The sequence below is a fragment of the Rattus norvegicus genome, chromosome 4, assembly GCF_021556685.1.
Source record: "Rattus norvegicus strain SHRSP/BbbUtx chromosome 4, alternate assembly SHRSP_T2T, whole genome shotgun sequence".
Lineage (NCBI taxonomy): Eukaryota > Metazoa > Chordata > Mammalia > Rodentia > Muridae > Rattus > Rattus norvegicus.
In genome coordinates, this window is record NC_141537.1 from 164,674,797 (window position 1) to 164,695,575 (window position 20,779).

Here is a 20,779-nt window from a genome sequence, read left to right on the forward strand (position 1 = left end):
GGGTCTCCTCCAATCCAACTCTGACACAGCAGGACAGGAAGGGAAGACAGAGCAGCCCTGGATCCTCAGCAGGACAAGTTTTTAGTGGGAAAATAGGAGTAAGTGAGGGAGTAAGAAAGGGAGTGTCCAGTCTGGCAAGGATCAAATAGAATGACTATAAGCTAACAGGTGGGTGCTCTGAAGTAAGACCGTAGATAATCACAAATGGTCTAAGAGTACATCTGAAACAATCAGGTTAATCTTTGACTAACTGTTGATAGGGAGTAACTCTTGCCAAGGACAAGCCCTGAAGTCCTTCCTGGTATGTGGGTACAGCTTAAGTTCAACTACAGGTCAAGTTCTCAGGCTTTTATTCTTTTTTCTTTTTGAAATGGAGGCTGGCCCCAACATGGATGAAGTTTGGCTTCTCATGGTCATGGTGTCTCTTCACAGCAATAGAACGCTGAGACTATGCACAAGTCTGATACATTCATGATTTTTCCTCATACTTACCATGCCTAAATACATACTTGCTCTCACTTTATCAACCTCCTCATAGCTCATCAAGTTGCCAGATTATACAATAGCCAGGCTTGAATTTAGGAGCACAAATGAAGGGAGCAGTGTGAGGGTAGGCTGCTTGGTTCTGAGCCCTGGCTTTTTTATTTAAACTGTCTTATAATCTCTGGAAATAAAAATTGTATTTTGATTCCCAGAGTTGTTATAATGATTAAACTGCATATTACATACAGAGTAGAAGTTATTTGTAGGAAAGTTCAAATTAGTCTCCTGACAAAATATAACAAGCTTAGTAGTAGAGTACCTGTTTAGAATGCACAATGCACTGGATTCAGTTCCTATCACCACCAAAACAAAGCGCAAACAAGGCTTCTTAGAACTCTTGAGTCAAAAATGGTCTACTTTGTAGTATTCCTGGAGGCGAAGGGATGCTAATGTATAAGACACATAGAATGTATATCCTTAGCTATAACAAAGAGGAAATGAAAGAGACAATTATAAATATAGTATATCAACACAGTATTTGGATTAACTAATTATGAAAATATAAAATACTTAGATTATTCCCTTTGAAGAAAGAAGAAACTGTTTGCTGTTGCTTTCCTTATGGTAACTAGAAGTCTAGCACCATTTTCTTAGATTACTGGAAAAGATGACAGTAAGGGTAAATATTGTCATGATCACTGGGTTAAACATTACTCAAACTGCCATTTGCTCAAATGGACTTTGAACTAGAGTGATTATTCTTTATCACATTTGAATCTTGTAACACAAATATAAAGAAGGAAGAAAGTTCATCGGGCTGTCCTCTAGGCTGGGGACAAACATTTTATATTACTTCCTTATTAAAGGCATGTGGATGGAACAAATACTTAAAACCACTAGGGAGTTCAGCATATTCCAGAATTTTTATTTACTTATTTTATCACACAGAGCTAGTTTTCCTGGGAGACAAAGTCTTTCTTGTTGAGCATACCCTAGAAGCACCAAGAGAGATTTTCATGACTAAAGATATGTTCTACTGTGTATCTGACAGGAAGCAAATGAGGCAGGGCATTATGAAAACTCTTCCTCAACTATCAGGCCAAACCTGCATAACAACCAAAACCTTTGTACATTCAGAAGTGATATTATGTACGTCTTCCAAAGCCTCAGACAAGCTGTAATTATCAACATTCAAGATAATCTATACCTATGCAATTTCCATTTCTGTGCAAATCATTTTATTACCCCACATGGGCTTTTCATTTCCTGGAAAATCAAACTTAATAATATATTAGGAAGGTTTCATTCTAAGATCATAGACTAGAGGCTGCCTTAGTGTGTGCCAATAAAGCAGAGAATCAAAATAAGAAAAGTCAGAAGAGATATAAAGGAAAAGTTTTGGATCTGAATTGGTGGAAGAAAAGGAGAGAGAGAGAGAGAGAGAGAGAGAGAGAGAGAGAGAGAGAGAGAGAGAGACTCAGAGAGACAGAGAGACTCAGAGACCAAGAGACAGAGGCAGCCAGAAACTGGTTCTACCTGGCAAACACTACTCCACATTCCCTTCACATTAGGCAGAAGGAACAAGGAAGAGGAATTAGGAGATTAGGAGGACATTGCCATTTCTGCTTGGCTCCTCAGGTGGATTGACTACTCTTACCACCAAGGCATGGGAAGAAGGTGCCCAATAGGACAACCGCAAAAGCAGTGTACACAAAAGAAGTTCTTGTTAACCAGAAACCAAGCTGTGAGACTGAACCCAGGCAGAGAAGAAGAAATGAGTTCCCAGAGGACTTTGTAGAACTTCTAGATGGTGGTTACAGGAATCTGAAAAACAGTGCCCACACAATCACTCTCCTCTATCTCATCAGGACCAAGCAATCTGAGCACAAGAGCAGAGCTGGGCAGGATACAGCTTCCACCCACCAGAATTCAGCAACAGGGAGCTGCTTAGGATTATGCATGGGCATAGCTTCAAAGGAAGATTAAAGGAGTCGGAAGGCAGTGCACCAACCTCCCACCTGCATGGTAGCTATTCTAAGAAGCTAAGATGTGGGTGAAGAGTGGGAGTAGGGTGGATTGCCCAAAGGTGGAAATCCTGAACAATAGATATGTGATAAACAATCTCCAACATCTGCCCCCACCCACCACAGGGCAGAGGGCAGGTATAAAAAGTGGGCAAGGTCTCCTCAACAGGAAGAAGGAAGCATCTAAGAAACATCAGTCAAGAATTTAATACCTGCCATTCTATTTGATAGCTATTTGAGGCTACATTCATTACCTTTTTTTCTTATTTTATATAGCACATATATCTTTACATCATTTTGACAACATCCTACTAAGATATCTGAACAAGTTGATAGCTTCTCAACCTGGGGAAAACAAAGATGATGGACCAAAGATTTCAAAGTTCTTCCTTAACAGAAGACCAAAGTAAACAGATCAAGAATTTAATTCAAGGTCAGGACAAAAAGAGTTAGAAAATCTATTCAAGGTAAAGACAGGAAAGTTACCAAAATGGATGAAAGAATCAGTAATTTGAAAGGAAAAAAATAAAATATGGAAAAAAATCAACAAGGAAGTAGAGATACCAAAGCTACCACCACCATCAAAAAACAAAAACAACGAACAAACAAACAAAAACAGCCAATCAGCCAACCAAACAAACAGAAAGTCTATAAGTGAGAGAATCAAATTAAGACAATACAGAGTGAACCACAGGCTTCTTGTCATAGCATGGGCATTGTACACATACCAGCACAGGTGTGGTTTTTCTGCACAAGATTAGGCCAATCAACATTCCAGTGGGCAGCACTGATTGAACTCTGTGATTTAGAAAGAAAAAAATGGTGAAATGAAGGAGGGAGGATACATGTTAAAGAATGTTTGGAGAGAATGGGATGGAAAAGTCTGGTAGAAATAATCAAGATACATTGTATATGTATATAAAATTATCAAAGACTAAATGATGTTCTAAAAACAAAGGAACAGAAAATCACAGCATAAAAGCAGAAAGTGCCATCAATAGGGGGAAATTAGGCAGAAGAACCATCGCAGTGATGGAGAACAAGGTTGCATTATTAATACATATATACAGAAAACAAACATACTTAAAGAAAACAGTCAATGAACCTGAGCTATTCAGTGATAATTTCCCAAGCATAAAGAAACATCTAAATATGGAGAGGAATTTCGAACCCCAGAAGACATGACCAAAGAAGTTTTGCAATGAAATCATAGTTCAGACCTCAAAAACACATTCAAAGGAATAGGACTAAAGGCTGCAAGGGAGAAACACCACCTAACATACAAAGGCAGAAACAGGGGAATAACATTAGAGCTGTTGTTAGCTATTATAAAAGCCAAGGAGGCACAGATGATATATTTCATATTTTGAAAGAAAATTACTATTGATCAAGATTGATATACTTCTCACAACTATCTATTAATATATATAGAAATAGGAGTATTTAATGACAAACACAAGTTAATGTGTATGACAGCAGACTCAGCTCCACAGAACATTCTTAAAGAGTAAGAAGGAGCCTCATAGGAAAGAACACACTTCATGAAAGAAGCACACAAACAGAGGAGACCTGGGAAGCAATGAATCATGTTCAACCTGGCAAACCAGCAGACATCGAACCCATCCAGGCAAGAGAGAAAGGAGTTCCCAATAAGCCAAGTATTGAGAACAAGAAACAGCAAAACCATAGCAATAGCAAAGTCTCAATTACAGCCCAGAATGAAAATGCTTTTAAGTAGTTGGTTAAAAGACACAGTCTACTAGATCAAATAACAAGATCTGCCCATTTGATAGCCCCAAGAAAATCACATAGTTAACTGGAAAGATATTTACACCCTGAGAAGCGAAGGTTGGAGGAGAAAATTACCAAGCAAGTGGAAGCTGTAGAAAAGCTTCCACATGATTCTTAAAATAGACTTGCAACCTGAACAGGTTGGAAGAAGTAATGGGGCTTCTACACAGTAATGAAAGGGACTATTGATAAATAGGATGTAACTATCATCGAGCAAACACTACAGTGCATAAAAGGCCACCTATGCCCTGGCATAATAAGGTTGGAGGCTCAATACACCACTCTCACATTGAGATAGATCTCCCAAATTAAAAAAACAGCAGACAAACATTAGAGCTGAATTAAACAGTAGATCAATACGATTTCATAGACGTCTGTAGAATGTTCCCCACCACCGAAAGAAAATATATAGTCTTCACAATGACCCATGGACCCAACACTAAAATTGATCATGCTGTTGGCCGTGAAGAAAACCTTAATAAATTGAAAACTAACAAAATAAATCCTGAAGTGTTTTCAGGCTACTGTGGAATGAAACTAAAGGTCAACAGCAAGACTGACCTTAAAAAACAGACACACATACTTTGAGACAGAACAACGTTGTTTTGAACAGTGGGCTGTTTAAGAAATCAACAGAGAGGAATTTTGAAAATCCCTCCCATTTAATGAAACAAGAACAGGGGGCTAAGGAGATGACTTAGTAGAATGCTCGTCCTGTAAATAAGAAGATCTGAGCTCAAATCCCCCAAACCTAAGGCTAACCTCTGTAGCATGCACATGAAATCTCAGTACTCCTTTGGAGAGAGGGAAGGCAGAGACAGGAAAATCTTCAGAGCCTTCGGACTGGCTAGCCTCATGTACATGGTGGGAGAAAACCAAAAAGACCTTTGCCAGTAGCTATAGCATCATCTAAGTCACCCCTCACTTTGGTGTAGTAGGCATTGGCAGCACAACACACATTTATAGATTTGGAGGGAGACAGTCTGTTTGGTGGACTAGTCCCTGAGATGACACTCTTTCCTGTGATAGTCATAATTTGTCTTGTATTAAGTGTCTTAATATATTTTTCCTAGTGTCACGTGCTTTGCTACACAAATGTTCCCAGTTATTAGCTATAGGCTGAAGCTATTTTCCATCTAATAGAAGCCAAATCCAAGGGTAATGGTATCCCTTAATATCAATGCTATGAGTTACTGTCCTTTCTTCACAGGATAGTCTCTGTTTCGCTTCAAAGACTTTGACAGGAGGTCATAGAAGCTCAACAGTCATCTCCTAACCCCAGAGCGACAAAGGCGTGGCCAATAGAATATTACTGCCTTCAAAATATAGGTCAGCCAACTAACTCTTAGTAAATGGAAGCCAGGTGTACAACATACTCTACATACTTGTAGGACCTTCTATACACACCAGGGCATTTCTCTCAAAAGTTATTATAGCATATGCCTTGTTTTATTTTCCATCCAGAGCATTTGAGAACTCTATTTCAAATGCTGCTTTTTCTGTAGCTGGTATTTAAGGAAACACAATGCAGATGAAATCCAAAAAGCCTGGTGTGTTCTGTGCTTCGTTAGTAGAATTTGACCTTCTGTTCGGCTGGTGACATGGAGGCGGATATCTTGTGACCAAGGGCAGTAGCAGTGAGCTACAGCTCTGCGTCAGACAGACATATGATCAGCAGCTGATTCTCTTCTGTTGACAAGCAACAGTGTTGCTCCAGTGAAGCTGATTTAACACAGGCTCACAATCTACAGCTGTAGAGAGCGGCGCGGCGAAACAAAGATGGCGCCGACAGCCAGCCTTGTCTGGATATAAACGACTTACTGCACATGTGCAGGCTTGTACCCTTGCTAGGGCTCCCTCTAGTGGTGAACAGCAGTACTGCACATGTGCGGTTTATGCACCAGGTGTTAGTTGACCGTTAATATGCTAATGAGGTGATTCATTCTCCGCCAATCCCTGGAGGACAAGTAGTGGGGTGATCCAAGCCCCACCAATCCCTGAGAGATAATTAGCATACTATTGTCTATATAAGCCGAGCGATTTTGCTGCTCAGGGTCCCTGTTAAGAAGAGCTGTAACACTGAGAAGAGCTGTAACACTAAGAAGAGCTGTAACACTGAGAAGAGCTGTAACACTAAGAAGAGCTGTAACACAGTAAAGGCTTGCTCACAGAAGAATCCTGTTGCCGCGCGTCGTTCTTGCTGGCGGGACATTGGGCGCGCGACATACAGCATTATTAACTTATTGCCAAGTTCAGAAGACAGATAGTATTCCTTTGGACTGAAGTTCTGCCTTCTGGTTTATATCTGCAGGGATTTTTGCCATCCTATTTGGAGACAATACATTTAATATTAGAAGTGCTAAAAGAATGAATTAACATTATGTATGAAGTCAGTAATGTTTCAAACCAATGCAAGCTAGAATGATGGTGGAGTAGAAAGCTTCAAGAATCTGTCCTTCTGCCTAACAACAATTCATGTCTCATAGTCTCTTCAAGTAAGTCCAGTGCTTTTCATCTGATGATAAGATAGACATGCTGACCTTAAAGCCATTATAAGTTGAAAATGCTCTTTGGATACTTTATCTACTGAGCACCTTAGCTTAGCTACACAGTGTACTGTGTCAGTTGTTGATCAGATAACTCATAGAGAGGTACAACTGCAGTGTCTAGTGTCCTGAGAACGTTCTTGCCTCACATTACGAGGCCACCAAGATTAAAATTCAGCATTTGAAGTGTAGTTTCAATTGAAGTCCATCACTTTGGTTCTACCAGAAAGTCCACAGCTGTAAGCTAAGTCACGCTGAGCTGAAGAGTTGGACCTCTTGAGTATAACATGTGCCCTGAGTCTAAACTGAATACTTGTGGCATCAAGCACATATTTTTAACACTTCTTTATTTTGGTAAATTAGTATTATATTTGGGTATATTTTGATTATATTTTAATGTATATTCCTACAGTCTATCATACCATGAGCCTCAAGAATGTCTGTTTGCATTTCTGGTGTAGCAGTGGGAATCTGGAGAACAATGAAGACCTATTTCTTAAGTATCAGAACTGAGTGTCTGATTGTCGATACATTTGTTTTCTCAGGGGCAGGCACAGAATAAGCTAAAGTGGATTAGGAGTTTAAAGAATTTACATTGCTTTTTTTCTCTAATCTGGGAAGGAAGAATTCCAAAGACTTTTGTCAGATAGTTGGCTAACTAAAGAGACAAGAGAACAAAATTTTAAGGGCCATGTGGAAGCAGATAATGTGTATTTTATGGAAATAGTTTGGAAAGTTTTAGACAGTTATACTTTTTCAAAAGCAAGATTTAACACAATCCCTAGAGAGCTAAAGAATTATATTATCAATATAATTTTTATAACATCTGGTCCTCAACAAAAACATTGCAAAATGTTCAAAGAATGGCCCATTTGCAAAATATTTTCTAGAAATAATCCCAATGAGACTCAGATATTAAGATTTTTAATTCAGGATACTAAATCAGCCATTTTAAGTATGTACAATGCATTATAGACAATTAGACAAAGAGAGGAAGGGAGTTGGGAAAATGATATATGAACAAAATGAAAGTTTCAGTAAAGAGTTGGTAATATGAAAAAGAACTAAACAGGAATACAGAATTTAAATGCTAAATATCAGGTCTTAGCCAATTTGATCCTTAATAAGATTATCTGATTTTTCTTGAGAAATTGCAGGAGTTCATTGTTATTGAATTGAGACATGACCTCAATTCCTATAGGTTTTACTACTTCCAACAAAGGCACCAAATGGCAACCAAACTTTAACACATAGACCTTCCTGGACACTTCCAAACAATAGCTTTGTAGCCATGTCAACTAAGAATGCTATGCTTGGCCAAAGCATCCATTGAAAATGAAGGAAGTGAAATCATTTACAGATGATCAACATAGAAAGACATTTTTAACCATTGTTCTCTAAAAAATGGTAAAGGAAGTTGACAGGATACAGATCATAATGTGCACCTGTATACAAAGAATGGTCATAATCTTAGCAACATATGCAGATGAGAAGAAAAAAAACCTCACAGTTAAGATATTTTGGCATCATTTGCAACCTCTCTTTTAAATATATCACTTTATTAACACACATAAATTAACATCTAGAATTGAATGTTAATGAGCATGTTGAACTAGAAAGATCATGAGAAGGAAGGGACATATAGGTGTGGAGGTGCACCCCTTTAATCCTAGTTCTCAGAAGGCCAAGGGAGAGGGATCTTTGTAAGTTTGAAGTCATCTTGGTCTACACAGTCAGCTCCAGGACAATAGGGATTACATAAAGAGACTTTGTCTAAAAACAAAAACAAAACAAAACAACAAACAAAGAATGTGAATAAGAGGGAGAGAGGAGGCAGTTGCAATAGACGTCTTAATAGGGGAGGAAGAGGAAGCATGAGACCAAAACAGGAACCTTTCAGGTTAAAGTTTCTGTTTTTAAAGATTAAGTTCCTGTTTGTCCTATGTTATCTTACCCCATGTGAACACCTAATCTCTCCCAGAAAAACGACCTTTAGAGGCTAGCAGGACTCCATTCTCAAATCTAGACTTAGGGTGAGACAGCTAACTGGCCAGTCCTGGGTGCACCCCAAAATACAAAACTTAACTTGCTTTAATTCAACAATTGTGGATTTGGTATTTTCTTTCCTAATTCCCCTGGTTAGCAGAAGGGTTATGAAATATGTGTGACAAGGAAGCTGAAGTATCTACCCCATGGAGGTGAAAAGGTAAACTAACCAGAATTGGGGATGTGATGTGCAAAGGCAATGAGAGAGAGAGAAGTGAGCAAGAACCAATTTCAACATAACATATGTACATATGAGAAAAAATGTACAAAAATGCTACAGCAAACCCTGTTAGCATGTTAGCTTATCTTGGAAATTTTTAAATTAACATTCGATATTTAAACATGTAATGTGTGGCAGGATATGAAGGGAAAGACAAATGCATGATATTAAACTAAGTGTCTGCACAGTTATTGCAGCCAGGCTGGTATTACTAAATGTGAGTTATAGATTTAGGATTTCAGTCATGATCTTGAACAATTTCCTGTTGAGATCCAAAGGCCTCCACTAACCAGTGGATTAGACAGATCAGGGAGCAGGGCCAACTTTGGGAATGGATAAATTGTACTGGATAGACAAGCTGGTAGGCTCTGAAAACCCAATAGTGATATTTTAACTGAATTTACTTTGAAACTTCAAGTATCTTCTGGCTATACACTTTAACAATGTTTTTTCAAGATTGAGCATACAAGAAAAGAAGGCAAACTGCAGACTGTAAATGCTTTGCTCCTGCTACAAAAAGCTTAGTGTGGTGAGCTAGCATGACCTGATTTCAGCCTCATATGTGTTACCATTAACAGGAACTTTGATTTTACTTTGAGCAAAACACACTTCTTTGTCTGCTTCTTACCTCAGCAACAAAGATGCATGTCCACTCAGATGAGCATAATTACAACTCACATCCTGCCTGTAAAATTAGAGGTTTTGATGACTCTTTTAATTGTTAAAGGGTTACATACAGCAGATAAATCACTATAAAACTGCCATTGCATCAATATTGGGCCATTTACATTAAACTTATCAGTGACATCAATACCTATTATTCATAAAAAGCAATTATTGTTGAGAGGTGAGTTGCATGTGGTCCCTTGACCACTGCTAATTGGCTCTGAGCTCATCCTTCAGTCCCAAGGAGCCTGATGGAGCCCCAAGAGTATCCTGCCTCCCCGTCAATACCTGCAGATCCCAAAGAACTACCAGCACCATCAATCCCTTCATAGCTGGCAGTGGTGAATTACATGATGTCTAACCTCCTTTGTCTGGCTCTGAGCTTACCTGTTCGTCCCTAGGAGCCTTGCAGGACCCCCAAGAGCATCCAGCTTTCCTGTGGAGGTGGGAGAGCCCCAAGATCAAGCAGCATGGTAGGAACTCGGCCCTATCAATCCCTTTTCAGTATGGTCCAAAGTTGAACATAGTCATCAGAGTCAGTTCCCCTGACTTCTATTATCTGGCCCACAGCCACAGATCCCGCTGCCTTCCCAAGGAGTCCTGCTGTCACCAGGATCATCCAGCTAACACCAGGGAAAATCAGATGCCTAAAGGATAATGTAAGAACACAATCAACAAGAGACAGAGCAATATGTCACCTCCAAAGCACAGCTGTTCTGCTACAGCAAACACAGGAAACGGAAGTACAAGAACATGATCTTGGATCCAATCTTATGAAGATGATACAGGCCTATAAACAGGAAATGAATAAACCGCTTAAAGAAGTACAAGAAGATACAATCAAATAGGTAGAGATCTTAAAAGGGTAGCACAGAAATATAAAGAAATATAAGAAAATACAATCAAACAGGTGAAGGAGATGAATAAAATTGTCCAAGAACTGAAAAATGGAAATAGAAGCAATAAAGAAAACAAACTGAGGTGACTTGGAGATGGAAAACCTAGGAAAGAGAACAGGAAAAATGGACACAGCATCATCAACGGAATACAAGAGATGGAAGAGAGAAGATCTCAGGCTCAGATCATATGATAGAAGAAATGAATACATTGGTCAAAAAGAATGCAAAATCTAAAACGTTCATGACATGGAAAATCCAGGAAATTTGGGACGTTATGATCAAACCTAAGGATAATAGGGATGGAAGAAGGAGAAAATTCCCATCTCAAAGATCCAGAAAATATCTTCAACAAATTTATAGACAAAAACATTCTCTAATCTAAAGAAAGAGATGATTATAAGTGTGCAAAAAGCCTACAGAACACAAGATTGGACCAGAAAAGAAAATCCCCCTGACACATAATAATCATAACACTAAATATATAGAACAAAAAAGAATATTAAATCTGCAAGAGGAAAAAACAAGTAACATATAAAGGCAGGCCTATCAAAATCACACCTGACTTCTCAACAGAGACTCTAAAAATAGAAGGGCTTGGGCTGATGTCTTACAGATCCTAAGAGACCATAGATGTCAGCCAAGACTACTCTACCCAACAAAACTTTCAATCACCATAGATAGAAAAACCAAGAAAAATAAAATTTAAACAATATCTTTTCACCAAACCACACCTACATAGGATACTAGAAAACAAACAAACAAACAAACAAAAAAACAAACTCCAACCCAAAGAGACAAACCACACTCAAGAAAACACAATAAATAAATAATTTCACATGGTTAAAAGCAAAAGAAGAGAAACACACACACACACACACACACACACACACACACACACACACACACCACCACCAACAACAACACCATCACCACAACCACCACCACTATCAAAATAATAGGAATTCACAATCGCTGTTCATTAATATAATCTCAACATCAGTGGACTCAATTCCCCAGTTTTTTTTTTTAAACAGGTTAATAGAATGGATACTTAAACAGAATCTATCATTCTGGTTTATACAAAAAATACATCTCAGCAACAAAAATAGGCATTACCTCAAAACAAAGGGCTGGAAAAAGTTTTCTAAGCAAACAGACCCAAGAAACAAGGTGAAACAGCCATTCTAATATCTAATAAAATAGACTTTCAACTAAAAGTAATCAAGAGATGGAGGACACTTTATACTCATCAAAGAAAAAAAAATCAACCAAGAGGACATGTCAATTCTGAAAATTTATGCTCCAAATGCAAGGAAACCCACATTCATAAAAGAAATATTGCTAAACCTTAAATCACACATCAAACTTCACACATTAATAATGGGAGACATCAACACCCATTCTTGTCAATGGACAGATTATCAAAATAGAAACTAAACAGAGAAATGATGAAACTAACAGATTATGATTCAAATGGACCTAACTGATATCTATAGAATATTTCACTCAATCACAAAATAATATACCTTCTTATCAACTCACTGAATGTTCTCTAAAGTTGAGCTTATAATCTGTCACAAAGCAAACCCCAACAGATACAAGAAGATAAAAATAACCCGTTGTATCTTATCATATCAGCATGTATTAAAGCTTGACTTCAGCAATAGAAACAATAGAAATCCTACATAGTCATGGAAATTCAATAGTTCTTTATAGAATGATTACTGGGTCAGGGAAGAAAGATGTAAAGAAAGAAATTAAAGACTTTCTAAAATTCAATGAAAATGAGGGCACAACATACTGAAACTTGTGGGACAAATGAAAGCAGTGTTAAGAGGAAAGTTTATAACACAAAGTGCCTTCAATAAAGAAATTGGAGTGGGGGGCTGGGGATTTAGCTCAGTGGTAGAGCGCTTACCTAGGAAGCGCAAGGCCCTGGGTTCGGTCCCCAGCTCCGGAAAAAAAAAGAACCAAAAAAAAAATATATATATACGCAAGAAATTGGAGAGTTCTCATACTATTGATTTAAAAGTACACCTGGAATGTCTAGAAAAAAAAAGAAACAAACACACCCAAGAGTGTAGATGGCAGGAAATAACCAAACTTAATGCTGAAATCAATTAGAAACAAAGAGAAAAACACAAAGAATTAACAATACACTAAGAGCTTTGAAAAAATCAACAAGCTAGACAAACCCTTAGCCAAACCAACTAAAGGGCACAGAGACCAGATCATAATTAACAAAATCAGAAATGGAAAAGGAGAGATAACAGTGCACATCAAGGAGAGTCAAAGAAGCACTAGATCTCACTTCAAAGATTGTACTCCCCAAATTTGGAAACTCTAAATGAATGGGCAATTTTCTAGAAAGATACAAATTACCAAATTTTAATCAAGATCAGACAAACTATCTAAATAGCCCTATATCCCCTAAGGAAAGAGAAGCAATTATTAAAGTCTTCCAAACAAACAAACAAACAAAAAAAAAAAAAACACAAAAAACCTCAGGGTCAGAAGATTTTAGTGCAGAATTCTACCAGACTTCAAAGAAGAGCTACTACCAATACTACTCAAACTATTCCCCAAAATAGAAAGAGAAAGTAAATTACTAAATGACATTCTATAAGGCCATAGTCACCCTGATGCTTAAACTACACAAAGACTCATCAAAGAAAGAAGATTTCAGACCATCCTCCCTTATGAACATTGAACACAAAAATACTCAGTAAAATAAATGCAAACTGGATTCAAGAATGCATCAAAGACATCATCTACCATGAGCAAGTAGGATTCATCCCAGGGTTGGGGGGGTGGTTTAATATAGGAAAATCCAACAACATAATTCACTATATAAACAAACTGAAAGAAAATAAAACCCCATGATCATGTCATTAAACACTGAAATTTTTTTTGACAAAATCTAACACCCATTCTTGTTAAAAGTATTGGAGAGATCAGGGATAGAGGGCACATACCTAAACACAATAAAAACAATATTCTGCAAGCCAATAGCCAACAGCAAGTTAAATGAGTGGAAACTTAAAGCAATTCCACTAACATCAGAGACATGGCTGGCCACCCTCTCCCTATCTCTTCAATATAGTACTTGAAGTTCTAGCTAGAGCAATAAGACAATTAAAGAAGAACAAGGGGATACAAATTGGAAAGAATTCAAAGTATCACTAATCACAGATGTATATACTCATAGATGGTATACATAAGTGACTCAAAAAATTCTACCAAATAACTCCTACAACTAATAAACACCTTTGGTAAACTGTCTGGATACAAAATTAACTCAAAAATATCAATAACTCCCTTGTATAAAAATGATGAGCAGGCTGAGAAAGAAGTTAGGGAGATAATACCCTTCACGAAAGCCACAAATAAATATAAAATATCATGGTGTAACTCTAACCAAACAAGTGAAAGACTTGTCTGACAAGAACTACAAGTTTCTGAAGAAAGAGATTGAGGAAGACATCTGAAGATGGAAAGATCTCCCATGCTCTTGGATCAGTAGGATCAACATAGTAAAAACCATCATTTACCAAAAGTAATCTACAGATTTAATGCAATTACCATCAAAATTCCAGTACAGTTCTTTACAGACCTTGAAAGAACAATTCTTGATTTCATGTGGAAAAATTAAAAATCCAAAAAGTTAAGACAATACTGAACAATAAAAGAACTATTGAAGGTATCACCATCCCGGATTTCAACCTGTATTACAGAGCAATAGTAATAAAAACTGCACGGTATGGGTATAAAAACAGACAGGTTGATCAATGGAATAGAATCAAAGACCCAGAAATAAACCCACACACCTATTGACACTTGATTTTTGACATAGAAGGCAAAAACATACAATGGAAAAGGGAGAGCATCAACAGTGTTAGCCTAATTGGATGTCTGCATGTAGAAGAATGCAAACAGATACATATTTACCATCCTGCACAAAACTCAAGTCTACATAGATCAAAGACTTCACCATAAAACCAGATACACTAAATCTAAGAGAACAGAATGTGGGGAATAATCTTGAACTCACTGGCACAGGAGCTAACTTACTGAAAAGAACACCAATGGTTCAACACGAGGATCAACAATTATTAAATGGGACCTCATGAAACTGAAAAGTTTCTGTAAGTCAAAGGACACTGTCACTATGACAAAATGACAGCCTACAGATTAGAGAAGATCTTCACCAGCTGTACATTCCACAGAGAGCCAATATCCAAAATATATAAAGAACTCAAGAAGTTACATAACAACAACCCAAATAATCATTTAAAAATGGGGTACAAAGCTAAACAGAGATTTCTCAACAGAGAAAACTCTAATGGTTAAGAAACACTCAAAGAAAAATTTAACATTCTTAGTCATCAGGAAATGCAAATCAAAAGGACTCTGTTTTACACCCATCAATGTGGCTAGGATAAAAACTCAAGGGACAGCACATGCTGGTGACACTGTGGAGCAAGGGGAACACTCCTCCATTGTTGATGGGGAATGCAAACTTTTACAACTATTCTGGAACTCAATCTTCTGGTTTCTCAGAAAGTTGGCAATAGTGCTACCTCAAGACTCAGCTACACCATTCCTGTTCATATACCCAAAAGATGCTCCCCCATCCCACAAAAACATTTGCATAACTATGTTCATAGTACCTTTATTTGTAATAGCCAGAAACTGGAAACAGCTTAGATGTCCTTCAACTGAAGAACGAATAGAGAAAATGTGATTTATTTACATAATGGAATAGTACTCAGTTATTAAAAACAAGGACATCATGAATTTTTGCAGGCAAATGATTGGAACTTGAGAATATTATCCTGAGTGAGGTAACCCAGACCCAAAAGCACATGCATAGTATAACTCATTTATAAGTGGATATTAGCCTTAAAGTAAAGGGTAACCACACTACAATCCACAGACCCAAAGAAGACAAATAACAAGGAGTGCCCAAGGGAGGTTGGTTTAGTTCAATCTTTCTCAGAAGGAAGAATACAATAGATTATTGGAGGTTGATGGAGGGACAGAACTGGGTGGGAGAGGGCATGAAGAGGGGAGTTGGATGGCAGGGATCAAGTGTAGGGAGAGCAGAGGAGAAACGTGGAGGTGGGGGAACAATCTTTAGGATGTGCCAGAGACTTGGAATGGGGGGAAGTCCCAGGATGTCTATGGGGGCAACTCTAGCCGAGACTCCTAGCAATGGAGGATATGGATTCTGAAAGGGCCACTTCCTGTAGCCAGGCAGGATTTTCAGGAGAAGGAGAAGGACAGCAACACACCCACAAAAGCCTTAGACCCAAAATGTATCCTGCCTATAAAATGTGCAGGGACAGACATAGAACAGAGACAGAGGGAATAGCCAACCAGTGACTGGCCCAAATTGAGACCTATTCTATGGGCAAGAACCAATGCCTGACACTATTAGTGATACTCTGTTATGCTTGCAGACAGGAGCCTAGAATAACCATCTTCTGAGAGGCCCCATCGAGCATCTAATGGAAAGACATGCAGGAACCCACAGTCAAATATTAGATAGAGCTCAAGGAGTCTTATGGAAGAGTTGGGGGAAGGATTGAGGGAGCTGAAGGGATAGGAACACCACAGAAAGACCAACAGAATCAACTAACCTGGAACCTCAGGGGCTCCCTCAACCCTTTGGTTGATGGAGACTGTACCATCAACCAAAGAGTGAGCATGGGCTGGACTTATCCTCACCCCACATATATATATAGCAGATGTGCAGCTTGGTCTTCATGTGGGTCCCCCAACAACTGGAGCTAGGACTGTGCCTGAATCTGTTGCCTGCTTATGGACCACGTTCCCCTAGCTGGGCTGCTCAGTGGAAAAGGATACGTCTAGTCCTGTAGTGACTTGATGTGCCAGGGTGGGAGATTATGGGGGAGGTGGGGATAGGGAAGTGGGGGAGACTCCGTTCTCAGAGGAGAAAGGGAAGGGAGAATGGGGTAGAATCTGCAGGGGTCCTAGGAGGAGAGGGGGGTGGATAGTGGTATGTAAAGTGAGTAAATAAATACATTTTTAAAAAAATCATAGTCCTAAAGTATTTAGGATGTGTAAGTTGGGGCCCTACAGAATTTAATCTCAATTTGTATTTATATAATCTTTACATTGCTAAAAAGATTTTTGGTTTTGATAGAAGAGGTAGAATGACCCAGTGCCTACTGGGAATTTGCTTGTCTGGAGAGATGAGAAGGCTGAGGTCATTGTTTTATGATAATAAATTTATTAATACTGGAAATAGAACTGTGTGCTGTAGGAAAGGAACTGGGATAAACATTGACTTGTAAACATGAGTGTCTGACGCTGAGCAGAGGGTAGCTTTTAGATGTCAGAGCCTGGATGTATGTTTACACACAGTTATGTTAACAGAACCCCCACACAAAGCGGATGTTTATAAATATTTAGAACAGTATCTCATGTCTTCCTTTAAAAACAGGAAACAGTGAAGTTAAAAATAAGTTGCTGCCTACAACTTACTTTAAGAATCAAATATGACATCTGACTAATTGTTGAAATTATTACCTACGTATAATATCATTAAAGTCTTGCAAGTGTCAGCAACAAACACATCATATGGACTCACAACAATTTCATTGGACGAATGGAGAGATTTACAATGTGAATGTTGACCCCAGTGTACGTCAGTCCACTTGAACACAGCTGTAGAGCATTTGGGGTTTCAGTGTCCAACAAGTAGGGAAGTTGGCAAAGCAGTAACAAAGGGCTGCAGAGGCCAGGTGATTAGGAAGGAAATCATTCTGCAGTTCTAGAGAGAAAACAAATGTCCAAAGAGTAGGCAAGGGTATGAGTGCTATGTGGATTTCCACATATGAACATCTCTGTGTGCACAAGCTTTTGGCTCTCTTCTATATAGCACATATACTAGTGGGACACTAAGTCATCCTGTAATCTGAGCTTAACCTCTCAGGTGTACCAGTGTGTGTTCCAACGTGACTGTTTTACACACCACATGGGGAGTGTTTTGTCAGTTCTCCATATTGTTGCCAACACTGATTGAGAAAGATTCCACTCTATTGTGAAGTGAGCCTCATGCTACATGACTTTCCTGTGTGCAGTCTCTAATGACTGCCGACTGAACTGTCACTTGGAATCCCTTCTTTACAAAAGTTTAAATCATTCCTTTTCAATTCTTCATCATTTCGTTTGCTTTTGTTTTGAGACAGGATCTCATTATGTAGCTCCGGCTAGCCTAGACATCAATATGCTTCAAAGTTCTGTCTCTGATAACTGAGTGCTGGTTTCACAGGTATATACCATCATGGATGGCTCTTTGTTCAAAAAGTAGATCGTCTTGGGCTGGAGTGGCTCAGTGGTTAAGAACACTTGCTCTTCTTGCAGAAAACCTGAGTTCAGTTCCCAGTACTCACATGGTGTGGCTCACATGTGCCTGTAACTCCAGTTACAGGGGGACCTGGTACCATCTTCTGGTTCCTGTACATACCTGTATACACATTATCTATTAAATTGTTCTCGACACTTACATATCCTACATATAAATTTCTTAACAGATACACAGTTTTCAAATATTTTCTTCCACTTGGTGGCTGACCTTTGCACTTTCTTGGTGGTGTCTTTACAGATGCAGTAGTTTAATCTCAATGGCATTTACTTTTTCTTTTAGTATCATATCTAATACTGTTTCCTTCTAAAAGCACTAACATTTAAAAATCCTATATGTAAGTGCTATAATTTGAGTTAATTTTGTATGTAAGCATCTAATTGAAGGCTCCTTTTTTATTAGGACATTGAGTTTATTTTTTTTTCTTTTTTTTTCTTAGATATATTTCTTTACTTACATTTCAAATGTTATTCCCTTTCCAGGTTTCCTGTCTATAAGCCCCCATTCCCCCCATATGGGTGTTCCCCCCATCCACCTCCCCTTATCCCCTCCCACATTCCCCTACACTAGGGTTCCAACCTCGGCAGGACCAAGGGCTTCCCCTTCCCCTGGTGCCCCAACAAGGCTATTCTCTGCTGCATATGCAGTTGGAGCCTTGGGTCAGTCCATGGACAGTCTTTTGGATGTAGTTTAGTCCCTGGAAGCTCTGGTTGGTTGGCATTATTGTTATTATGGGGTTGCAAGTTCCTTCAGCTCTTTCAAACCTTCCTCTGATTCCCCCAAAGGGGGTCCTGTTCTCAGTTCAATGGTTTGTGCTAGCATTGATCTCTGTATTGGACATGCTCTGGATATGTCTCTCAGGAGAGATTTATATCTGGTCCCTTTCAGCATGCTCTTTTTAGCATTTTTACCAGTTTTGGTGGCTGGATATATATGGGCCACATGTGGAGCAGGCTCTGAATGGCTGTTCCTTCAGTCTCTGCTGTAAACGTTGCTTCCATATCCCCTCCTATGGATATTTCTTTCCCCTTTTAAGAAGGAGTGGGAGCATCCACATTTTGGTCATCCTTCTTCTTGAGCTTCCTGTGGTATTAGAATATTGCAATGTGTTTCACTGTAACATTGTCATGCATGAAGGTAATGACATTCACTTCCTCCTGTCACTGTGAGTCAAGATATAAAGACGTGGGAAAGTAAAGGAACACAGGAATGAAAAGGCCACCTCTCACCCAGGACTCTAAATCTATCAGTTTCTGAGAGTCAAGAATTTTCTTAAAACTAACAAAAACATACTGTGAATATTACATGAAGATATACAACATTCTTTTTCAATAGATATGTTTCATATAAGCATGTTAAAGTAGTGGCAATTACACTTGAAGGAAAGCATATGTCACCTTGGGATTTAACCTCTTTCATCTATAAACTGTAAGTACAGCACAAACAAGTTTAGACATGTTTACAGTTAAAACATAGGCAGAGGACTTCCTGGAGACTTATCAGTGTGCACACCTGACACAATGTACCCCTTAAAACACTATATGTTCTTATTTACTAAAGAAATTTCCTGAGATCAAACCATTCCAACATTTTAAATGAACACTATAACTCAAACTGTTGAGCAATATAAACTCAAAGATCATGTAGAGGGACTAGAGAGATAGCTCACAGGTTAAGAGAATTGGCTGCTTTTGCAGAGGACCCAAGTTCAGTTTTCCGGACCCACCTGGTGGCTCACAACCATCTTTGACTCCAGTTCAAGAGAAATTAATGCCCTCTTTTGATCTCCACTAGAACTTCATGCACCTGGTATACAGACATACATGTAGACAAAACACAAGTACACTTAAAATAGAAATACATAAGTCTAAGTATATAAGTCAATGTTTAAAAACTATGTAAGTATTGTAGAGACACTGCACCTTTTTGATTAGGCGATGCTTCACTGTTTGGAGGGTAACACTGCTGTAATTAATGCCCAGCTACACCCCACTACCCCATGCTTAAATTAATTTGTTTAAAAAATTAATTCCAACTCTGCTTGGTATTGACTCATCCTGAATTTTTTTCTCCAGTGAAAACCAAGACCAGCCAGCTGTGTGAAGAGGTGTCTCTTGTTGCCATTGGAGACTGATGAACCTTCCTTATACCCTACCACCAAATGCCATATGCTTCCCTGACAGTACCCTTCCAGAGTTCATGCTTTAGTCTTTTCTTTCCTTCAAGATTCTACGGATGAACTTTTCTTTCTGAGTATGACCTCATCCATCTCCCTGTAGTAGTTATTTATTCTCATTAGATTATATATGTACTGCCTTTTATAAAGACAAAGTTAATATTAGGGTCCTGATTTTCTCATCTTGTTTTCTTCAGCTTTCAAAGAAATGTCCCGTAGTCAAATGATTCTTCTTCTATTGCAGAAGAAGATTCATGTCAGAAGAGAAGCATATTCTTATTTCAACAACCAAGGTGCCTGTAACACTAAGTACTTGCATTAGGCAAGGTCCTCAAAAGACACAGAACTGAACCACCACCACCACCAACACCACCACCACCATCACCACCATCACCACCATCACCATCACCACCACCACCATCACCATCACCACCATCACCACCACCACCACCACCACCACCACCACCACCACCACCACCACCATACAACCACCACTACCACAACACAACTACCATTACCACTACCTCTACCACTA

General features: G+C 38.7%; 1 protein-coding gene across 39 annotated transcripts in view; it reads right to left on the reverse strand.

Moving 5' to 3' along the window:
- The window catches only part of LOC100909928 (uncharacterized), a 127,471-nt gene that overhangs the window by 95,396 nt on the left and 11,296 nt on the right, over positions 1 to 20,779 (reverse strand). For 3 of the 39 annotated variants that reach the window (XR_015687063.1, XR_015687060.1, XR_015687071.1), the window contains 2 exons: positions 19,795 to 19,874; positions 18,506 to 19,231 (listed from right to left, as the gene is read on the reverse strand). The exons of 11 other annotated variants lie outside the window; for them this stretch is intronic. The gene's annotated coding sequence lies outside the window, so the exon portion shown is untranslated. Of the gene's footprint in view, positions 1 to 802; positions 965 to 3,235; positions 3,306 to 5,725; positions 6,624 to 7,752; positions 8,618 to 9,738; positions 9,796 to 10,163; positions 10,524 to 15,345; positions 15,394 to 16,911; positions 17,475 to 18,450; positions 19,232 to 19,794; positions 19,875 to 20,779 lie in introns of those variants that run through there. 25 more of the 39 variants (XR_015687081.1, XR_015687088.1, XR_015687082.1 and 22 more) reach the window with 22 other exon arrangements.